Source organism: Pygocentrus nattereri, chromosome 2, assembly GCF_015220715.1.
Source record: "Pygocentrus nattereri isolate fPygNat1 chromosome 2, fPygNat1.pri, whole genome shotgun sequence".
Taxonomy (NCBI): Eukaryota; Metazoa; Chordata; class Actinopteri; order Characiformes; family Serrasalmidae; genus Pygocentrus; species Pygocentrus nattereri.
Window position 1 is genome coordinate 1,052,548 of NC_051212.1, and position 22,939 is coordinate 1,075,486.

Sequence of the window (22,939 nt, forward strand, 5' to 3'; positions counted from 1 at the left end):
ATTCTATATATGTGCTGTACATTCTGTATCTGTGCTGCCTATTTGCTGCATATTTCAGGCGGCCTATTTTTGTGTTTATCCCTATATGGTCATGTTTGTCACACCTGTTACTTGTCCTGTATGAGCTGAGTCTAATCTCAACATCAGACTAGCTATACAACTGAAATAGTCCAATGTCTTATGGGCTAGCTGGATGTCTGAGATCTGCACATGCAAAGAATAAACTTCACGTGTCCAGACAACAGCCTGAGTCTCCTGGATTAGGAGGGTTTGGGTTCTACAATGGTCAGACTTTCTGTTTCTTGTGAGTACTCTGGCTGCAGCATTCTAGACTAACTGAAGGTCATTAAGGCTTTTGCTGGAACATCCAGACAGCAGGCCATTACAGTGATCTAGCCTTGAGGTAATAAATGCATGGACTAGCTTTTCTGAATCCAGCAGAGATGATGCATTTCTTAATTTAAAAAAAATTGTGGAGATGCAGGAAAACTATACTAGTAATATTCATTATATGTGAATCGAAGCACAGATCAGGATCTATCGTGACACCAAGATTTATTTTATTTATTTATGGATGAACTAGACACACCTGAGAAACTATAAAGTTAGATAGTTTGTTTCTAGCTGTTTTTGGACCAAGAAACAGAACATCTGTTTTATCTGAGTTAACAAGGACAAAGTTATTCGACATCCAGGCTTTTAAGGATTTAATACAGTCCTAAATCTTGCTGAAGTTGAATTTTATCATTCGTTTTGCTTGATACATATAACTGTATGACATTGGCATAGCAGTGGAAATTGATGCCATGTTTGCTGATAATGGTGCCCAGCAGTAGCATATATAAGATGAACAATATAGGTCCTAAAACAGAGCCTTGTGGAACACCATACTTCATTTTTGCAAGCACGGATGATTTACTGTTTACGTTAATAAACTTATAGTGATCAGTGAGTTAAGATCTGAACCAGGAAAGAGCTATCCCTGTTATGTGTCATGTGTGCTGGCATTAAGTGTAAAAATAATTTATTATGCAGCTATTAAGCTGAAATACTGCATTTTTGAAATACTGAAATACTGAAATTTACAGAAGTGATATATATATATATATATATATATATATATATATATATATATATATATATATATATATAATGAAATGTTATCCATCAATACATAGTCACGCTGGTAGACCTGGTAGAGAACATTGTCCCTCAATAGTGAAAATTGCTGAATAACCTATATTGCATTCTTTTATTTAGTGAGAACAGCATAAGTCATTACTGTGCAGTTCAGCTTTAGGTTTCAATCAAGGACCTATTCATCTCACTCAGCACAGCAGAGCTGGTCATGGAATTGAATCATGGCTCTGAATTTTGCTGAGGAACAATACCCCCAGCTCTGGCTCTCCCGGGCAGGGTAAATAAGTCTCCTGTGTCCCTTAATCACAGTGGATTTTGAAACATCAAATCATGCATGTGTTCTAAACTGTGAATGACTGAAGCACTTCTAACACTGTGCAGTAATGAGGGTTCTCTCAGGTGCAAGTCCGCTGGAGATTCTTGAGGACACCACTTTCTCAAAAACTCTTTCAACACTCAAATCAACGATGCGGTTTCTCTCCTGTGTGAATGCGCTGGTGTTTTTGGAGAAAACTCTGTTGACTAAAACTCTTTCCACACTCAAAACAGTAATACGGTTTCTCTCCTGTGTGAATGCGCTGGTGGATTAGAAGAGTATCCCTTCTAGTAAAACTCTTTCCACACTCTGAGCAGTGATAGGGTTTCTCTCCTGTGTGAATGCGCTGGTGCATATGGAAACTATTAAGTTGACCAAAACTCTTCCCACACTCAGAGCAGTGATAGGGTTTCTCTCCTGTGTGGATGCGCTGGTGTGCTTGGAGATTACTCTGTTGACTAAAACTCCTTCCACACTCAAAACAGTAATACGGTTTCTCTCCTGTGTGAATGCGCTGGTGTGTTTTGAGATGACTTTGTGTAGTAAAACTCTTCCCACAGTCTGAGCAGTGATATGGTTTTTCTCCTGTGTGAATGCGGTGGTGTGTTTTGAGATCACTCTGTGTAATAAAACTCTGTCCACACTCTGAGCAGTGATACGTTTTTTCTCCTGTGTGAATGCGCTGGTGTGTTTTGAGATAACTCTGTGTAGTAAAACTCTTTCCACACTCAGAGCAGTGATACGGTTTCTCTCCTGTGTGAATGCGCTGGTGTGTTTTGAGATGACTCTGTGTAGTAAAACCCTTTCCACACTCTGAGCAATGATACGGTTTTTCTCCTGTGTGAATGCGCTGGTGTTTTTTGAGATAACTCTGTGTAGTAAAACTCTTCCCACACTCTGAGCACTGATACGGTTTCTCTCCTGTGTGAATGCGCTGGTGTCTTTGAAGTTTACTCTTTGTAGCAAAACTTTTCCCACACTGTGAGCAGCAGTGAGCTCTTTTTTTGCCTGTAGTCTTCTGTCTTGGTTTGCAAGGTGTGCTCATGTGAAGATCAGCAGCAGATGATGTTTTCTGAGTACTGGAGCTTCTGGATGCCATATTTTCACGTTTAGTCTTTCTTAATTTCAGCAGGTCTTTGATATTTGTGAATGTTGCTTAGACAGACGTTTGTAGGAAAGCACTTGGAAAGCACATGGTCATTTGGAGCAGGAGATCATTCTGAAGAAAAACAAGGGTAAAGAAACAACATATTTAATGAGAAATTATAAGATATTTACAAAACTATATTTTACATGATCAAATTATCTGTTTAGTATTATTATTTCTCATTCATTACTATCCGTACTATTATTACTTTTTTATTATTATTGATATGATGCTTCTAATGTCATAAAATGAGTCACTCTGGTCCCTACAGAGGACATCGTTACTGGCTAAATTCTCCAAGGACTAAGAGGATTATAGTTTGTGTGGTAAATACATAAGTATGAAACGTGTAACTTTTCCAGAAGCATGTTGAGCCATGGTTCGGGATCCAGTGGCATGGCATGTAGCTGCAGCAACCATTTGAGGAGCAACAAAATTGTGCAACATCCAGCACATACATCTACCCTCGCCAGCGCCTACTACAGCCACAATCTCTGCTTCAAGACAGACTGTGTGAGGAGCTGCACGAGCTGGGCCTGCTATGATCCATGCCACTGTATGAGCCTGGTGGCAGAAAGTGATGCGCAAGAAGTCACAAGCGAGCCAAGCAGGACAGGGTGTGTGCTAGGCTAATGGCTAACTCTAGACGACCAATAGTTCCATCGCTTCTTCTTTCAACCGTTTGTTCCTGGGAGAATAAACTGGAATAACTTTCCCAGCTACCCAGCGTGAGTTCAGACACTCCTGTGTCTTCGTTTTTACAGAGACATGGATGACGAGCTCCACTTCAGACAGGCAGTTCAGCTCGAAGACCTGAGGAATTTCCATGCAGACAGGCGGTGAGGCTCGAGGTGGGGGACTGAGCATTTACCACAGCACTGAGTAGTGTAAAAAATGCACCGCTAGTCTCTAGTCACCGCTCATTGCTGGTGGAGTTTGAGATTGTCAGAGCCAGACTTTTGTTTCATCAAGAGTGGGGACTACAGTGTACATAGTAGCAGTGAATACAGCTCCTAGTGCTAATCTCCAAAACACACACCCAGACGAACTGTTTATTGTTGCTGGAGATTTCAACCATGCCAATCTGAATTCAGTAGTCCCTAAATTTCACCAGTATGTGGACTTGGTAGCCCACCAGGTCACAATGCTGAATCATGTTTACACACATTTCAGGAAAGTGAAAGAAGTGTGAACTATGCTCTAAGAGATATATGGAACAGTGTCCTTTAACCTTGACATCACCCTGTCTGCAGACTATTCACACCTCATCTCGGTCAGTTCTCACCTCTAAAAGACCCACGACCCCCCTCCCCACACTTAACGACTCTGTGAAACAGAAGCTGAGCAAGTAACACAAGCATGTCTTGAAATGGCTACAGTAAAATTGGGACGCCTAAAACACTGATGGGTCAGTTTATACAGTCATTATAAACATAACATAAACTCACCAAGCATAAGCTACACTGAACTGTGTGATGGGAACAGAAAACCTACTCGTTCTCCACCCTCAAAATCACCCTCATATTCATCTAGGAGGTGGAGGAAGGTGTTGGCGATTGATCCAGCATCACCTTCTGTAGGGGAAGTGTAGATATTTAGTAAGCTATGTAGATTAACATGAAATCTACTTTTAGCGGTGAAACATTTTGATTTAGCAACATAAAACCTAAACTTATGAAACACCTGTGAGCCCCTCACCACCACGATCTCCCATCACCATCACACTGAGACCCTTTTTTCAAAACAGCTCTCATTTGATTATTACTTCAGTTCAAAGTATCCACACTTTAAAATGTCCATGTGAGGAAAAAAAAGTATTAAGGCTTGCTACAAGAAGATGGAAAAAGGAAGGGAAATATAGTAAATAAATGTTTGTGGGTACCATGAATAACAGTCAAAAGGTGTTCAAAAAGAAGTGATCCAGTTCAGTTTAAGGACAGATAAGCCTGCCTCTCTCTCTCTCTGATCCAGGAACATTCTGGGTACTGCAGGCTGGTTACACCACCAGTCCAGCAGGAGAATCAGTACACAGGATTAAATCTAGAAGGTACCTGGAGTGACTGCAGTCTATCAGAAAGCAGATACTATAACCAGAATCTGCATTGACAGAAAATGAAACTGCTGTAATTTTCTTAAAGCACCATTTAATGACCATCACTAAGACTGACTGAATTACAGCTGCACTACATAAATAAACAGCTCCTTACCTTCAGCAGATCAGCTCCTGTTCTTCTCTGATGCAGCAGAGCTCTTCTTCTTTGTCTTTGTCTTTGGAGAAACACAGTTATAAAACTAGCGCCCCAATTGATGTCATCTCTGTGGATCTGGGGGCTTTATTCTTTCTAAGACTCCCAGCAAACCCCGCCTCCTGTGCTGTGATTGGCTGGAAGTTCATAGAGAAGCCGCCCATATATAAACTGCAGCAATTAAAATTTATGGCATAAATAATGGAATAAAGATAACAGAACAAAATCAATTTAAAAATATTATACTAACAACTACAAGAAATTTGATCAGAATTAATGGAAAATGAATCCAGCAGATTATGAGACTGTGTTAGTTCAGACAGTTTGTATGATTCGGTTTATGTTCCATTACCTTTTTCAGTGCAATAAAGTGACTTGTTTTTTTTCTGTAAACTTGTTCCCCTGTGAAAGAAAATGGGAGACTTTCTATGAATTTTTATAGAACCAAAAATTTCATCATGTTGTTTTCTGCAAAGTGACCATTACACAGGTCAGTGTTTCACTTCATGGATCTCTGTGTTTCTTGCTAGAAGAAAATGAATTGAATTGACACAGGCTTTTTTATGTATCATTCATACATCTTCCTGAAATTTGGTAACAGGGTTGAAAAATGTGCTCTGCATAATATTCAAGAATATTCTTAGATCATTATTCTGCACTATTGCTAAACTAATAACCAAACAGCTACTGAACTCCAAATACTATCAGCCTCCAGCAGCCATGATTTCATGATTTCTTTCAATTTTCAAATTCAAAAGATTGAAGTGTCACAGTTAACCGCTAAAAAATGCTGCCGTGCCAAACTCAGATCTTAGGTACATTGTCTTCTGGTGCCACTGAAGGTGGCTGCCTGTTCTGGTATTTCCTTTCTGCTCTAACACGAAAAACAATGACAATACTGGTAATGCAGAATTCTGTGCTTCACAAGAGAGAACAAGACGTTGGACCTGCTGCATGCCAATATCTAAGAAGCATATAAATCCACAGCTCTCACTGTGTCGTTCACACCATAACTTGATTCACCTCAACTCATTGTATAAACCCCTGATTCAGAGACAGGCAGTGACCACAAGGACATTGAGGAAGTGGTCACCTGAGGCTGTAGAATCACTGAGGGGCTGTCCGGAGGCTACACAGTGGGATGTCCTGTGTGAACCACATGTTGAGGACATTGATTCAATTAAATCATGCATCACTTACTACACCAACTTCTGTATGGACTGCGTTGTTCCCTCCAGGACTGTCCCATGCTTTCTGAACTGCAACTTTGTGTGGTTTGACACGAACTTCTCTCTTTTTCCATTGTGTCCATCTTCTAAGCAGATTAGCACTCCTACACAACTACACCATGGGCCATTCACAGCCTCAACTTCTTCCACCAGAGTCATTCACACCTGTGACCCTCAGCAACCACTGTTTGCAATAAATGACTCACCCCCCACAATTGGGATGCGCAGTGTTGTTACATTCACTGCTGATCAAGTGAAGATTGAACTGAAAAAACTCAAGCAGGGCAAAGCAGCGGGACCTGATGGCACTGAACCCAGGGTGCTAAAACTGTGTGCAGAGCAGCTGAGTGGAATTTTTCAGCACACCTTTAATCTGATCTGCATCCCCAGTTATGTGGAAAACATCTTGTGTGGTTCCTGTCCCCAAGAAAAGGCAACTGATAGCACTGAATGATTATCAACTGGTTGCACTGACATCCCACTTAATGAAGACACTTGAGAAACTTACGTTCTGGAGTAGCAGAATTAACAAAAGTGCTCTGAACAAATTAAACCAATTTACGAGGAAGGCTGGCTCTGATGTAGGAGTCAAGCTGGACTCTTTGGAGGTTGTGGCAGAACAAAGGATACTAAACAAGCTGTTAGCCATCTTCAGACAACACCTCACTCCCCCTGCATGCTACACTGGATAAACAGAGAAGCTCATTCAGGCCAGACTGTTACAGCTGCACTGTGTTAAAGAGAGCTGTGTGAGATCTTTCTTACCCACTGATATACAGCTCTACAATGAGTCTTCTTACTGCAGAGATTATAGTTCTCTCTTGCTGTCTGAACTGAGCTGAATCACATCATTATATCCTGCTAATACACATTGTGCAATATATCATAAATAATGACACCCTCACTGTGCACTTTACACTGCAATATTATACACTGTAATTATAATATAACTCTCTTAAACTTGTTTTTTTTTTCTTTTCATAGTATATGTAAGTTTATGTGCAATTGTATGTTTTGTTATTGAAACAGTGCAATTTCCCTTCAGGATCAATAAAGTTCTATCTGTCTATCTATCTATCTATCTATCTATCTATCTATCACAAATATTTTTATAGTCATTTTCATGTTAACATGGCAAATTAATTATTTATGTATATTAACTTATATAATTAGATGTAATCATTTATATAGGATACCAAAAGGCAGCCCCTTCCTGGATTGAGGCATTGTCATGGCACAAGGACTTGTGTGGTTTAGTGTGGTTAATCTTCAGAGCTACCAGGGCAAACAGGTCTGGCGTGAAGACCCAGACTAACTCGATTCAAAAACCCAATGAAAAACATACACAGACAATCGTGTACCCTGTCCAGAGGAGGGTCACTGGGACCTACCCCTGGAGCAAGTCCTGGGGGTAGCGTCCCTCTGCAAGTGCCTGGTGGCTGGACAGCCCACATAACCTGTCTGGGCTCAGCCCGAAAAGGAACCGTTGGGAGACCACGTGGGCCCAGAACTCACAAGGTCTAGCATGGCAGAGCATTGCAGTGCCGTATAGTATATGGGAGATTGGGTTGAGTGATCTTAAGTGCATCAACTTCTATTAGTCTAATAGGAATTTTTGTAGGGGGCCATTAATTTCTTCTGCATGGGGGTCTGTGAGATCTGAGTAAGCTGCTGGACAGAAAGGCCTGGTGGTGTCCAGAGATGGATCATGGTCTTGAGCCCTGAGCTCAACATTCTTTGGAGGCTCCCTGCACTCATACGGTGATACAGTAACAATAACCTTATACATAATAAAGACCTGAAAACTGCAGTTAAACAATATTTCATATTCAGGTTTGTCTGCTTTCAATGACAGTGAACAGGTTACATTTTATTTTTTATTATAAATTTAATTTATTAATAATTTAAATTAAGGTGCTTTATTAGCATGACAAATGTGTCAGTATGACAGTGTGTGTGTTTATTTGTATGTGTGAGTGTGTGTGTCTGTGTGGGTATATTTGTGTGTGTGTGTGTATATTTGTATGTGTGTGAGTGTGTTTGTGTGTCTGTGTTAGTATGTGTAGCCTCCAGAGTATTTGACACCAGCTCTAACTACTGATAAACTAACCACTGTAAGAGAAATTGCATGGCCAGTATATCCAGGGGTTATTGGTTTTAGGGGTCAAGGCATGAAAGGGCATTTAACTCTCCTTGACATTTTTAAACCCAAGTTGTTAATAAAGTTGAATTTTATTGTTCTATCTGCATTTTTCCTCCTGAACTAAGTAAATGTTACACTGAACTACATTTCACATCTCTTTGTATCTGTGAACGTACTTGTGTGCTTTTGTGTGGTATTGGTCGTGTATTTCTTGGGGTGAAACTCCCCAGGTGGCGTAGTCCATCCCAAACCTATTCGAATGCTTAAAGAAAGGTCACACTTTACATGAGTCCCAACAATACCACTGGTCAAGACTGCCTTCATATTGTATTCAAACTATTCATATAGTATGTAACACAAGGTTCAGACACCAGTAGGTTGTTAACACCACAGAAGAGCAATAAGACAGATCAAAAAAATTGAGGATTTATTAAAGCAAATAAGACAAATGGGGGGGGGTTGGACAGGTAGCTGCTCACCTACAGGGGTAACACTGCAAACAGGGAACACAGCAAATCATACCAACCAACTACAAAGCCCACTACAAAACCACACAATAGTTTGGTGTGAAAAGGATTAAAAGCATTACAAGCTCATCAAAATAAAACCACTACAAAACCTGAAATAAGCCTGTAGTGAACAGCAAGACTCCTCACCCCAGCCAGTGGCCCACAAAGTACAAGCTTAAAACCCAACTAATTAAAATAAAATTACCTTTATTAACCTTAAACAGTATCTAAAAGCATGAACCCAACACACATTACTAAATCCAGACTACTGCCTACACTAGGCCGCTGGCTAGAGTAATTGGTGGCGCACATTGTCCCAGTACAGGTTGGCCACCCTGTCTGAGACAAACAAAACCAAGTTAAGTGAACACACACACACACATACGCGAACCAAATCACATGTTGAAACTGCACTCACCCATACACTCACAAATATCAGCGAAACCCAACTACAGGAAATCAGGCAAGTCACAGATAAGTTAAACAGCCTCAACACATACACACACACACACACACACAATATTTCACACACCTAACAGACACCCCAAAGGAAATAAACCTGCACACCACCAACCTTACCCCCTGTACAAAAGAGACCAACAAAAAAAAAGCAACCCTCAGCACCTCCAACTTCCTGCTTTTAAAGGGGAGCCATCATTTCAGACTGGGCACTTCCTGTCACTCAGCGCCACAGCTCCCCTATTGTCCCAGCTCAGTCATTACACCCACCCTGAACACAGTCCATTCTGTTACACCCCCCTCCACTTTTCCTCAGCCTGTCCTCAGGCTGACTTCAAGCAGCCCCATATCTTTCTGGTGGGATGCCTTTGGTTGTACGGTGTGACCAACGGGGTCCCTCAGCATCAGGGGCAAACCCATCCTCTGGATGGCCGTGCAGAGGGAGTGCAGGTTGTCAGAGGTGGTAGGAACCAGGTCGGTGGAAACAACCAAGGGGTTGGGGGTCCAGCCGCACCTGCAGCTTGGGTTGAGGGTCCAGGTCCATCTGCGGCTGCCGCCGCTTCTTCCCCAAAGTCCTGTAAAGACAGAGGACAAGGCCGAAGCAACTTCCTATGCAAAACCCTCTCTTTCCCACTCCCTTTTTCAGGCTTAACACCGTAAACAGGTATGTCAAGGTTTGGTTGTTTAGTCACCACATAGGGCATACTACTCCAGAAGTTAGCCAGTTTGCCCTGTCCCTTGGGACCAACATTACGGACCAACACCCGTTCTCCCACCATTAAAGGACCCAGGAGACCCTGATTGTCATGTTCCTTTTGATGTTGCCCTGCCCTGCCCGTCAACTCCCCAGCTCTCCTGTAGGCATAATGTAGGCGCTCATGGTGTCTTCTCACCCACTCCTCCACAGTACTCTGTTCATCCACAGGGTGCCCCAGCATCACATCCAGGGGGGTCCTGACATGTCGTCCAAACATGAGGTAGGATAGTGTATACCCTGTGGAGCTATGGACAGTGTTATTATAGGCATGCAGCATTTCGGGTAAGTTATCAGCCCACCTTTGTTTCTTCTCATCCACCAGATTTCCCAGCATTCCAAGTTGAGTCCGGTTGAAACGCTCTGTGAGGCCGTTACCCTCAGGATGGTAGGGGTATGACTCTTTACAGCTGTATAGTTCACAGAGCTGCTTCACTTCTCAAAATTTGGACCCTGGTCTGAGTGAAACGAGGATGGACAGCCAATATACTGTATAACCTGCTGCCACATAACCCTCACAGTGGTGGCAGCCGTTTGATCTCGGGTGGCTGCTGCCCAAGCAAACTTGGTGAAGTGATCAGTCTGTACCATGATGTTATGGAAGCCCCCCAACTGCAGCTTCAAGAGACAGAAAGTCCATTGTGACCAGTTCGAGAGGGTAAGAGGTAGCAACAGGGGTCAAGCCAACAGCTGAGGTGCCAGGCCTTTTCCTAAGGGTACACTGTTGGCATTCTGCGCACCATTTCTGGACATCAGTAGCCATATGTGGCCAGTAGAAACTTATCTGCAGCGTTTTCAGAGTTTTTTTAGTTGCGAAATGTCCCATCTTGTCATGACAACAGGTAAATGCCTCCTTCTGAAGACTGAGGGAGAAGGAGCTGGTACCGTGGCATGTTAGCGTTTGGGTCTTGGGTGCAACGATATAGTACGCCCCGCCTGCAGCTTCAAGAGGGGAGCTCCTTCAACAGCCTCAGTACATTGGGGGCTTCCCGTTGTCGTTCGTCCCGCCGCAAAGGTCTCTTTCTCTGGAAAACACGCAATACCCGAGAGATTGCAGAGTCCTGCTGCTGCACTTCTGCCCACCTTTCCATGGTCCAGTCCTGTCCTATTCTAGAGCCCCCAGAAGGCTGTGGCAGGTCTGGTGCTGGTCCAATAGAGGCCGCCGAGCTGGACCCTAAGAGGCAAGCTCGCACCACTTCAACGTCACCTCTTGGAACCCGGGAACCTCCATACCATCGTCGTCCTCTGGCACCACTGCAGCACCTACTGGGTAGCGGGACAGAACATCAGCATTTACATTTAATTTGCCAGAGCGGTGTTTGACCTGGAATCTATAGCTAGTCAGCCGAGCCACGCACCGCTGCTCCACCGCCCCTAATCGTGCTGTGGCCAGATGTGCAAGGGGATTGTTGTCAGTATATACAGTGAAGTCTGACCCAAGGAGGTACTCAATTTTTCAGTAATGGCCCATTTAAGAGCCAGTAGTTCCAGTTTGAAAGAACTATAGTTAGCATCATTACATTCTGCACCCTGGAGACCCCTACTGGCATAAGCAATGACCTTCTCCTGTCCATCCTGTTTTTGTGAGAGCACGGCCCCCAAGCCTCTGTGGCTTGCATCTGTATAGAGCAGGAAGGGTAGCGTGAAATCTGCAAATGCCAGGACTGGCGCCTGCACAAGGCCTTGTTTTAGGGATTCAAAGGCTGCTCCACATTCATTAGACCAATTCCAAGGAGGGCATAAGGCCTTGGCCTTAGATTTCTTAGCAGGGTGCCACCCCAGTAGCTTTTGCAGTGGTGCTGCTATTTGTGAGAACCCCTTCACAAACTTGCGGTAGTACCCAGCCAGGCCAAGGAAAGCTTGCAACTCTGTAGCAGACTTTGGTACCTTCCACTGCTGAACAGACATCACCTTATCAGGGTCTGGAGCTATGCCAGCATCAGACACCACGTGACCCAGATATTGGACACTGCTTCGGAGAAGCTTGCATTTGTCTGGTTTCAACTTTAGACCCTGCTGGGAAAGGCGAGAGAAGACAAAATCAAGGCGGTCAAGGTGGCTACTAAAGTCTGCAGCAAAAACGATCACATCATCCAAATAAATCAGCAGTGATTGATAGTTTTGATCTCCCAAGCAGCTCTCCATTAGGCGCTGGAAGCTTGCCAGTGCAGTGCACAAACCAAACGGCATTCGTTGGAACTCTAATAACCCCATAGGAGTGGTAAAAGCAGTTTTGTCCATATCATTTTGGTGCATTTTGACTTGCCAGTAACCAGATGCAAGGTCAAGAGTCGAGTACCAGCGGGCCTTCTTTAAGCTGGCTAACGCTTCTTCCACCCGGGTAGGGGGTATGAGACCTTTCTGGTTACCTGGTTCAGCTGCCTATAGTCTACACAGAAACGAATGGAGCCATCCTTCTTTCGTACTAGGACTACAGGAGAAGACCATGGACTTGAGCTGGGTTTGATTATGTCTGCATCCAACATTCGTTTTATCAGAGCTTTGACCTCACTGTACAGATTTGGAGGGATCTGTCGATACCTCTGTCTGATTGGGGCTGCATCACCTGTTGGGATCTCAGGTAAGATGGTCTCTGTGCGGTGGTGGGTTGGTGTTCACATTACATTTACGGCATTTAGCAGACGCTCTTATCCAGAGCGACTTATAAAAGTGCTTGTCATTACCTCAGAATCTCTCATGTTAATAAAGGTCGACATAATTTTAAAGAGCTTTGTTCTAAATTACCTACTCCCACGGCATTGACTGGCACCCCACCAACGTCATTGGGGGCCAACTGCAAGTCAGGGCAGTCAAACACTTCACACACATTTAATGTCAACAATTCTCCCAATTTTTGGTACGGATACACAGCCAATGGTGTAGTACTGATATTTCGAACACGCACCTGCATCTGGCCATTTTTCACATTCACCAAGGTACGAGCCACCAGTAGACCATCTCTTATAGGTAGCGGCTCCATGAGGGCTTCATAACTTTGACCACAAGGTCCTTTTCTAGCTCTGCAGTTCAACAGCACCTCGCGATTACCTGCACTGTTACAGGGCGCCGACTAGCCAGACGAGCATAGCCCACAAAGCCCTCTGGTGAGGTGAAGCGGTGCTCTTTTTGGCAGATGTGCATAGCTTTCTGCCACGTGACTTTTCCCAAGGTGTTCAATGGTGGTTGATTCTTGAAGTCACGGGGGCCGCTCTTCTGAAACAAAACTTGCCACACTTCTTTGATAATATTCATCCCCACTAGTGCAGAAACTGTCAGACATGAATTTCTGACCACAATTACTCCCACATTCTCTAGGCCTACACCAGCAATGTCCACCTGAAGTGTTACATAACCCAGATACGGTATCTCTTTGCCATTGGCTGCTCTCTACTTTAGCCAGGAGGTTGGATCCCTTAGCCACTGACCATTCTTTGCAAAATGCTCTTCAAACCAGTCCTGACGCATCATGGATACTTGAGAGCCTGTATCCAATAGGCATGAGACAGCAACTCCATCCATGGACACCTGAATCATCGGACATTCTCCAACAAGATCGCATGGGGGCAAACTCGTGCTTGAAGGGGCATTTGCTGCTGTGGAGTTAACTACATGCAGCGACAGGGGGCTTGTATGGGGTAGGTCAGGGTTTGATGTGGACAGTGTCAAAGGGGATTGGTTTATTGGCGGAAAGGTGACAATAGCATGAAAGACTGATTTAAAAGTTGTAGGGTTTACTGCAGACACTACTTGGAGAGGAGTGGGGCATGAATTTTCCTCTGACCTGGAAGATGTATGTAGTGGATCATTTACCAGTGGGCCTACTGTTTGATCCTCAACAGTAGTGGGCTGTAGGTTCTGCTTAGGGCACTGGCGGGCAATGTGACCAGGGGTCCTACAGTTAAAGCATATAGGGCGCCCTTGTTCATCATACTCACGGGGCCTGGGCTGTTGGCCTGCCCGTTGGCGTCTTGGGCCTGGAGAGTAGCTGCGTGACTTTTGAGGAACCTCCAGTGAGCCATTGCTCTGGGGACTCCCCTGATGTCTTACTTTATGGAACTCTTCCCTTATACTCCGCAGGAGGGTCTGGGAGAGATTATTCACCTGAAGTTCGACTTTGACAGCTCCGCTTTCAGTTCCACTTTTAGTTTCTTAAGATCATCCCAAGGTTGTTTTTGTGGGGCATTCCTCACTGTTCCACAATAAGCATGGCCCTCTTCCTCTAACCCAGCACGCAGTACTGCCTCAGTCTTCACATCTGAAAATTTAAGGGCATTATCCAATGTTACCTTTAGCCTCAGGTCCCTCTTCAGCCCTTCATCAAACAGTCCAGTGAACTGGTCTCGCATCAGCACCTCTGGATTCAGGATACTGGCAGAGTCATTCACCATCATCTTCTGCCAACACTCCTGTAAACGGAGGGCAAAGCCTCTCACACTCTCTTCTGAGTGTTGCCTACAATTGAAAAAAGTGAACAAGTGACTGAGGCAGAGGCAGGGCTAACAAATCTTTAAGCTTTTGGAAAACTTTTGCCACTGTATCTTAGCCATTCTGCCTGACACTGACAATCTCCCGCTTTGCTTCCCCATGTAAGCAGTTAAAAACCCAATCAATTTAGTTTTCTTCAGGTATAACACACATTCAACAACATTTCCAAATCACCCCTACATTGCTTAAAAGAAATGTCATTTGCCCCTCTCCCCCCTAAGAATCTAGAGCAAGGCATGATGTATGGAAAGAGGGATGGCATAGAACAAGCTCTTGGTCTTCCAACTCCCTCATTTTGACTTTGAGACATCTTTGATGCTGTAACAACCTTAAAATACTGGTCCTGCCGACTACACCAAGATGTAACACAAAGTTCAGACGCCAGTAGGTTGTCAACACCACAGAAGAGCAATAAGACAGATCAACATAATTGAGGATTTATTAAAGCAAATAAAAGACAAATGGAGGGGGAATTGGAGGGGTAGCTGCTCACCTACAGGGGTAACACTGCAAACAGGGAACACCGCAAATCATACCAACCAACTACAAAGCCCACTACAAAACCACACAATAGTTTGGTGTGAAAAGGATTAAAAGCATTACAAGCTCATCAAGATAAAACCACTACAAAACCTGAAATAAGCCTGTAGTGAACAGCAAGACTCCTCACCCCAGCCAGTGGCCCACAAAGTACAAGCTTAAAACCCAACTAATTAAAATAAAATTTCCTTTATTAACCTTAACAAACAGTATCTAAAAGCATGAACCCAACACACATTACTAAATCCAGACTACTGCCTACACTAGGCCGCTGGCTAGAGTAATTGGTGGCGCACATTGTCCCAGTACAGGTTGGCCACCCTGTCTGAGACAAACAAAACCAAGTTAAGTGAACACACACACACACATACGCGAACCAAATCACATGTTGAAACTGCACTCACCCATACACTCACAAATATCAGCGAAACCCAACTACAGGAAATCAGGCAAGTCACAGATAAGTTAAACAGCCTCAACACATACACACACAATATCTCACACACCTAACACAGACACCCCAAAGGAAATAAACCTGCACACCACCAACCTTACCCCCTGTACAAAAGAGACCAACAAAAAAAAAGCAACCCTCAGCACCTCCAACTTCCTGCTTTTAAAGGGGAGCCATCATTTCAGACTGGGCACTTCCTGTCACTCAGCGCCACAGCTCCCCTATTGTCCCAGCTCAGTCATTACACCCACCCTGAACACAGTCCATTCTGTTACAAGTATTCATATTCAAAGATAGTTAGCCTCAACTGATGCTCCAACACTGACCAATACGCTTCTACAATGTCAAATAAAATTTGACATTTTGATAGCTTCCTCAAATACAGAGGAACATGAACGTGATTTGCTCGCTTTGTTAGATTTCCTACATTCGGTAGGACACAAAGCCTCTTTTAAAATAGCCCAGATTAATCAATCCTCTGTTCAGTATTTGGGACAGCTGGTTTCACAGGCTCAGAGGTCAATTATTCCCTGACCAGTGTGCTGTGGTGCGTGCTATCTCACCACCTGTCATTCTAGCACAGCTACACTCTTTTCTGGGACTGTGTATTGTCGGCCTTGGATTGAAGATTATGCACAAACTGCTCAAACACTACACAATCTAACTAAAACAGAAAATCAGCAGCCTGAGTTTCAGCTAAATAGTGATCACTTTTCATTTTCTTAAAACTGCTCTATGCAAGGCCCCTTCACTAGGCCTAGTGAACATGGAACTACTATTTACTTTGCATGTTTTAGAATCACTAGGATTTGTGTCTAGCAAGTTGAAGTTTAACTCAAACTCATGGAAAGAGAGAGAGGCCTGTGTTTATTACTCTGCTAAAATAGACACAGTAGCTCTCGGTATGTCACCTTGCCTGAGAGCAATCCAGGCAACTTATCTGTCCAAACTTAGTTTCTTCTTTGCTCTTAAATGGCATGATTGTTTCAGTGACAGCACAAAGATAGGGTGACTGGCATGCAGTTTTAACCGCCCCTGATATAGTAATCAAAAGTGCACCTCACTTCAGTGAATGTTATTTCAGATCATTTGGTGGGACTGGAGTATGATTCAGATGATCATGTTTGTGAAACTCTGGTGTCTAGAGGGGTGCAAAGTATGTGTGCTGAACTGGTAGCACCAACTCATGCCTGTGTGCTTGCTTAAGGTTTAAAACCAATGGTATTATTTGTAAGTCGCTTTGGATAAAAGCGTCTGCTAAATGTAAATGTAATGTAATGTATTTGTTGATTCAAAGTATGTTCATGGCATATGCCACGATTTTGGCTCTTTATGGAAGCAAAGACATTTTCTGACTGCAAATGGCACCCAGTGAAACATGCCCAGCAGGTGGCTAATCTAATGGAAGTGTTCACACTTCCAAAATAAGTTACTATTATTAAAAAAACAATAAAACTTCTTCTGCCACATCGTTTAAACACCAAGGCAAATGTTTAGCTGATTATGCGGTTAAAAGGGCTTGTCTTTTATCTATGGAATGTGTCCTGCCACCCTGTGAACAACCTTTGGTTAAAAAATTGGCAGAATTACTTGCTTTATACCAGCAGGCTTCTGGTTTGGAAGTTTAGTCTTGGGTTGAGTGAGGTGCGTGTCTTCACGATGGTATCTGAGATAAGGCGGGTAAATATATTTCTCCTGACGCCCTGCTTCCCTATTGTGTGGCTACCATAAATAGTTTAGATCACCCTGGAGTAACCCACATGGTACATCACTTCAACCAAGTATGGTGGAATCCTAAATTCCGCAAGTGTGCAGAGAGCTTTGTCTGGCTTGCACCACCCATCTTAAGGCAAATCCAGATCCTGCTGTCTCCATCCTCTACCAAAGTGTAACATCACCAAGTGGCCAATTCCAAGAATTGGAGGTAGGCTGTTTGATAATTATTTGCAAGTTCTCAAGTATTTAGGGATATGCCACCACTAAAGGCAATGCCCTACATACTGCAAAATGCCTGGTGAAAGATTTTATCCCAAGGTGGGGTCTCCCAAGGGTCATTAATAGTGATCAAGGAACTCACTTTACTGAGAAGGTTTGTCAAGAAGTAGCAAAGTTGTTGGAGATAAAGTGGCATCTCCACTGTTCTTATTGACCTTAAGTATCAGGAGCGGTTGAAAGGATGAAGAGAACTGTAAAGTCCAGACTGACCAAGCTACATCATGAAGGGGGTTCATCGGTGGAGGCTTTGCCTGCTGTTTTTTGCAGCATCAGAGCTTCGACTAATAGAAATACCCAGCTATCACCGTATGAGATTATTACAGGTTGTCCTATATCACTTCCAGTAACTGTTGACGTAAAAGCGGCAGACATACATATCATGTCTGATAGCCTGCTGCAAAACTTCCAGACCTTATCTGAGGCTGTTGCCACTGCTCAGAACCAAGTATTGGATACATGAAAAGAACCTACTAAGAGGGGACATCCTTTTGTCCTCTGGTATGTGGGTAATGGTTTAGGTGCATAACACTCAGCCATTACAGTCAAAGTGGGTAGGTCCATATCAGGTCCTCCTTACTCTTACTTACTTACTCTTACTCCTTACTCCTCTGCTCTTAAATGTCAAAGAAAACTAAAATGGATACATATAAGCCATACCAAGGTAGTACTACCTAGTGATGGCTAGTTTAGGGATAAATGAGTGACTCTGGTTGGGAGATGTTCTCAGGAGGAACTGTGATGTCTAGATCATGGGGGTCAACCTTGAGAGTGAAGATCTCCTAATTCCCCTTTGCAACTAGCGCTTCCCTACTCCCTCCAGAGACCAGGACCCAGTGTAGGTAGGGAAAGGACGTATCCATTTCAAGGGCTAAACCAAACCTTTGACCAAGGGCATACAACACTGGCTGTGTACTAAGAATATGATGTTGCCACAGTGTCTGTGTGTTTTGTTTCCAGGATATACCCAGGGCTGATCGGAGACTGTGATGAAGGAACAGGAATTTCCTGAATGGTGGTCGACGAACTGACATCTACCGAGGTCCCCTGTTGCTGCCTTGTGAGCTATTTAGACACATCTACACTGTTTCTACATCTCCCTATATTCTAGAATAGAAGATGGCTACCACTACAACAAGCTGCATAATAAAAGACTTTCATAACAAAGAAAGGGATTAAAGAATAATGAAAGCTGTTGTTATCAAGTTTTGATAAAAATTCTGACAATAGCTTTTGCGGGCATAATGGAGGATGTTTGTGACCGCAGTATGGTTTATGCTCAGGCCATCCTATGGGCACAAAATCATACCTTAGGAGGTGATGGTTGCTAAGTTTGTAATGCCTTGCATGTTTTCCGCCACTATTATGTTATTCCAATGTTTAATATTTCTGCTCAAGCTTTATATACAGGCCATTCTGCACCTGAATCCATGAAAATGATAGCGCAATTGATGGTAGATGGTATAACTGAAGATAACTGGCCATTGCCTATTTTCAGATGTTTTAGGTCAAATAGAGCTGCCTGTTACAATCCAAACACTGATATCTCCCAGATTGTTGGCTGGTAGTATACTATTAAAGTCAAAAGTACTGATCTCAACTTTATGATTTATCAAAATTTAATTATAGCAAGTGAATATCAGGATAAAACTAACTGGAATTATGGATTAGTAGATCCCTTTCCTGTGAGGGCTTCCTCAGGCTGGGTATATATTCACAAGCCTTGTTATCCAGAGGACATTTTTCTTGGAAACAGTACATGTTCTGTTTCAATATTTGCCTTCTCTATGAAGGGCACATTTTGGTGTAAACATTCTACCACCACAAATACCAACCTATGCAGTATTTGGATGAGGGAACCTCTTCCTTTGGGTTTCTACTGGGTTTGTGGAAACTAGGCTTATCCATCACTTCCATCTGATTCATGGTGCGGTTCCTGTTACACAGCTGTAGTTATGCCTCCTATTACAGTCCATACCGATCCATGGACCACAATACAACCTCATGGACCTTCACATCACAGGAAAAGAGAGCTTGCCCGGAGGGGATGGCAGCCCAATCCGCAGCGCCCGGGGAGCAGGTGGGGGTTAGGTGTCTTGCTCAAGGACACCTCAGTCATGTGCTGTCAGCTCTGGGGATTGAACTGGCAACCTTCCGGTCACGAGGCTGGATCCCTAACCTCCAGCCCATGACTGCCCCATGAACCACTTCATTTCTCCAATTTGCCTGTATAAGGATTGAAGGGAAAGAGACATGTCTTTAGGACTTGAAGAAAGAGAGAAATACTGGTCATATTTCTCTAGAAGTGAAAGGGATAGATTGATTAAACTTGCGAGAACATACCTTTTATAGCATGTTCTAAGTGGTGAATGAAGGATTTTATTGTTGTGCATTGTGCTGTATCTGTGCTGTACATTCTGCATTCTATATCTGTGCTGTACATTCTGTATCTGTGCTGCCTATTTGCTGCATATTTCAGGCTGCCTATTTTTGTGTTTATCCCTATATGGTCGTGTTTGTCACACCTGTTACTTGTCCTGTATGAGCTGAGTGTAATCTCAACATCAGACTAGCTATACAACTGAAATAGTCCAATGTCTTATGGGCTAGCTGGATGTCTGAGATCTGCGCATGCAAAGAATAAACTTCACGTGTCCAGACAACAGCCTGAGTCTCCTGGATCAGGAGGGTTTGGGTTCTACAATGGTCAGACTTTCTGTTTCTTGTGAGTACTCTGGCTGCAGCATTCTAGACTAACTGAAGGTCATTAAGGCTTTTGCTGGAACATCCAGACAGCAGGCTATTACAGTGATCTAGCCTTGAGGTAATAAATGCATGGACTAGCTTTTCTACATCCTGCAGAGATGATGCATTTCTTAATTTAGAAAAAATGTGGAGATGCAGGAAAACTATACTAGTAATATTCATTATATGTGAATCGAAGCACAGATCAGGATCTATCATGACACCAAGATTTATTTTATTTATTTATGGATGAACTAGACACACCTGAGAAACTATAAAGTGTTAAGTTAGATAGTTTGTTTCTAGCTGTTTTTGGACCAAGAAACGGACAAAGTTATTCGACATCCAGGCTTTTAAGGATTTAATACAGTCCTAAATCTTGCTGAAGTTGAATTTTATCATCTGTTTTGCTTGATATATATAACTGTATGACATTGGCATAGCAGTGGAAATTGATGCCATGTTTGCTGATAATGGTGCCCAGTAGTAGCATATATAAGATGAACAATATAGGTCCTAAAACAGAGCCTTGTGGAACACCATACTTAATTTTTGCGAGCACGGATGATTTACTGTTTACGTTAACAAACTTATAGTGATCAGTGAGTTAAGATCTGAACCAGGAAAGAGCTATCCCTGTTATGTGTCATGTGTGCTGGCATTAAGTGTAAAAATAATTTATTATGCAGATATTAAGCTGAAATACTGCATTTTTGAAATACTAAAATACTGAAATTTACAGAAGTAATATATATATATATATATATATATATATATATATATATATATATATATATATATATATATATATATATATATATATATATATATATCCATCCATCCATCCATCCATCCATTTTCTAAGCCGCTTATAGTGAAATGTTATGCATCAATACATAGTCCTGGTAGAGAACATTGTCCCTCAATAGTGAAAATTGCTGAATAACCTATATTGCATTCTTTTATTTAGTGAGAACAGCATAAGTCATTACTGTGCAGTTCAGCTTTAGGTTTCAATCAAGGACATATTCATCTCACTCAGCACAGCAGAGCTGGTCATGGAACTGAATCATAGCTCTGAATTTTGGGCTGAGCCCAGCCAGATGAGAGGGGCTTGCTGAGGAACAATACCCCCAGCTCTGGCTCTCCTGGGTAGGGTAAATAAGTCTCCTGTGTCCCTTAATCACAGTGGATTTTGAAACATCAAATCATGCATGTGTTCTAAACTGTGAATGACTGAAGCACTTCTAACACTGTGCAGTAATGTGGGCTCTCTCAGGTGTGAGTCCGCTGGAGATTCTTGAGGACACCACTTTCTCAAAAACTCTTTCAACACTCAAATCAACGATGCGGTTTCTCTCCTCTGTGAATGTGCTGGTGTTTTTGGAGATAACTCTATTGAGTAAAACTCTTTCCACACTCAAAACAGTAATACGGTTTCTCTCCTGTGTGAATGCGCTGGTGGATTAGGAGAGTATTCTTTCTAGTAAAACTCTTTCCACACTCTGAGCAGTGATAGGGTTTCTCTCCTGTGTGAATGCGCTGGTGCATATGGAAACTATTACGTTGACCAAAACTCTTCCCACACTCAGAGCAGTGATAGGGTTTCTCTCCTGTGTGGATGCGCTGGTGTGCTTGGAGATTACTCTGTTGACTAAAATTCCTTCCACACTCAGAGCAGTAATACGGTTTCTCTCCTGTGTGAATGCGCTGGTGTGTTTTGAGATAACTCTGTGTAGTAAAACTCTTTCCACACTCAGAGCAGTGATACGGTTTCTCTCCTGTGTGAATGCGCTGGTGTGTTTTGAGATGACTCTGTGTAGTAAAACTCTTTCCACACTCTGAGCAGTGATATGGTTTTTCTCCTGTGTGAATGCGCTGGTGTGTTTTGAGATAACTCTTTGTAGTAAAACTCTTTCCACACTCTGAGCACTGATACGGTTTCTCTCCTCTGTGAATGCGCTGGTGTCTTTGAAGATAACTCTGTGTAGTAAAACTCTTCCCACACTGTGAGCAGCAGTGAGCTCTTTTTTTGCCTGTAGTCTTCTGTCTTGGTTTGCAAGGTGTGCTCATGTGAAGATCAGCAGCAGATGATGTTTTCTGAGTACTGGAGCTTCTGGATGCCATATTTTCACGTTTGGTCTTTCTTAATTTCAGCAGGTCCTTGATATTTGTGATATATGTTGCTTAGACAGACGTTTGTAGGAAAGCACTTGGAAAGCACTTGGTCATTTGGAGCAGGAGATCATTCTGAAGAAAAACAAGGGTAAAGAAACAACATATTTAATGAGAAATTATAATAGATAATAAAAAAAATATATTAGTTTACAAAACTATATTTTACATTATCAAATTATCTGTTTAGTATTATTTCTCATTCATTACTATCAGTACTATTATTACTTTTTTATTATTATTCATATGATGCTTCTAATGTCATAAAATGAGTCACTCCGGTCTCTACAGAGGACATCATTAAGAGGATTATAGTTTGTGTGGTAAATACATAAGTATGAAACGTGTAACTTTTCCAGAAGCATGTTGAGCCATGGTTCGGGATCCAGTGGCATGGCATGTAGCTGCAGCGGCCACTTCGGGAGCAACAAAATTGTGCAACATCCAGCACATACATCTACCCTCGCCAGCGCCTACTACAAACACAATCTCTGCTTCAAGACAGACTGTGTGAGGAGCTGCACGAGCTGGGCCTGCTATGATCCATGCCACTGTATGAGCCTGGTGGCAGAAAGTGATGCGCAAGAAGTCACAAGCGAGCCAAG

At 42.8% G+C, this 22,939-nt stretch overlaps 1 pseudogene; it reads right to left on the bottom strand.

Annotated features, from left to right (window-relative positions):
- Positions 1-1,577: 1,577 nt before the first annotated feature.
- LOC108413175 overlaps positions 1,578-22,939 on the bottom strand; it is a 250,452-nt pseudogene continuing 229,090 nt past the window's right edge.